Source organism: Olea europaea, unplaced genomic scaffold (assembly GCF_002742605.1).
Source record: "Olea europaea var. sylvestris unplaced genomic scaffold, O_europaea_v1 scaffold406, whole genome shotgun sequence".
Classification (NCBI taxonomy): domain Eukaryota; kingdom Viridiplantae; phylum Streptophyta; class Magnoliopsida; order Lamiales; family Oleaceae; genus Olea; species Olea europaea.
Genome location: NW_019260263.1, coordinates 379,803 through 381,750, shown reverse-complemented (window position 1 = coordinate 381,750; position 1,948 = coordinate 379,803).

The following is a 1,948-nucleotide window of genomic DNA, read 5'->3' as shown; positions in this document are numbered from 1 at the left end:
CTTTTCACTGTCGTCGAGCTTAGCTATAAGACCTCATTTGTCTGAGGCCGATTAAAAGACTCCAATAGTTTGAGAGTTATTCGTGGGATGCCTATTCCCTGCCTCGCTAGATCCTTATCCTTGGCTTGGTGAGATTATTCCTCACCTCACTATCATCGAGCTTAACTGTAAGACCTCATTTGTCCGAGGCTGCTTATAAGACTCTGATAGTTTGAGAGTTATTCGCGGGATGCCTATTCCCCGTCTCGCCAGATGCTTATCACTAGCTTCGCGAGATGCTTATTCCTCGTTTCTCACTATTGTTGAGCTTAGCAGTAAGAACTCATTTGTCCTAGGCCGCTTATAAGACTCCAATAGTTTGAGAGTTATTCGCGGGATACCTATTCCACGCCTCGCCAGATGCTTATTCCTGGCTCGGTGAGATTATTCCTCACCTCACTATCGTCGAGCTTAGTTCTAAGACTTCATTTGTTTGATGCTGCTTATAAGATTTCGATAGTTTGAGAGTTATTCGCGGGATGCCTATTCCCTATCTCGCCAGATGCTTATTACTAGCTTCGCGAGATGCTTATTCCTCGTTTCTCACTATCGTCGAGCTTAGCTGTAAGACCTCATTTGTCCGAGGCCACTTATAAGACTCCGATAGTTTGAGAGTTATTCGTGGGATGCCTATTCCTGCCTTGCCAGATGCTTATCCATGGCTCGGTGAGATTATTCCGCACCTCACTATCGTCGAGCTTAGCTATAAGACCTCATTTGTCCAATGCCACTTATAAGACTCCGATAGTTTGAGAGTTATTCATGGGATCTCCATTCCCTGCTTCGCCAAATGTTTATCCCTAGTTTCGCGAGATGTGTATTCCTCGCCTCTCACTATCGTTGAGCTTAGCTCTAAGTCCTCGTCCATCTCAGGCCAGCTTATGAAGCTCCAATAGTTCGACAGTTATTCGCGAGATGCCTATTCCCCACCTCGCCAGGTGCTTATCTCTGGCTGACGAGATTATTCTTCACCTTACTATCATCGAGCTTAGCTGTAATACCTCATTTGTCCGAGGCCCCTTATAAGACTCCGATAGTTTGAGAGTTATTCGCGGGATCTCCATTCCTTGCTTCGCCAGATGTTTATCCCTGGTTTCATGAGATGTTATTCCTCGCCTCTCACTATCGTTGAGCTTAGCTCTAAGTCCTCATCCATCTAAGGCCAACTTGTGAAGCTCCAATAGTTCGACAGTTATTCGCGGGATGCCTATCCTCGCCTCGCCAAGTGCTTGTCCTTGCCTCAACGAGATTATTCCTCACCTCACTATCGTTGCGCTTAGCTCTAAGCTCTCGTCTATCCGAGGTCAGCTTATAAGACTCCGATGTTCGACAATACACCAGGCGTTTATATGACAAGCTCATATACAGTAAATTAGTTGGGTACTTTGTCTATGGCGAGCTCATAGCCTCTCCAAGTTATTATTTATATGATGAGTTCATATATTGCAAATTACTTAAGTCAATTTGTCTATGGTGAGTCCATAGGTCTCCTCGGATCATTATTTATATGATAAGCTCATGTACTGCAAATTGGTTAAGAAATTTGTCTATGGCAAGCCCATAGCCTCTCCAAGTTATTATTTATATGATAAGCTCATTTACTGCAAATTGGTTAAGTAATTTGTCTATGGTGAGCCCATAGCTTCTCCAAGTTATTATTTTTATGATGAGTTTATATACTGTAAATTACTTAAGTCAATTTGTCTATGGCGAGCCCATAGTTCTTCTCGAATCATTATTTATATGATAAGCTCATATACTCCAAATTGGTTAAGTAATTTGTCTGTGGTGAGTCTATAGCTTCTCCAAGTTATTATTTATATGATGAGTTCGTATACTGCAAATTACTTAATCAATTTGTCTATGGTGAGCCCATAGTTCTTCTCTAAATCATTATTTATATGATAAG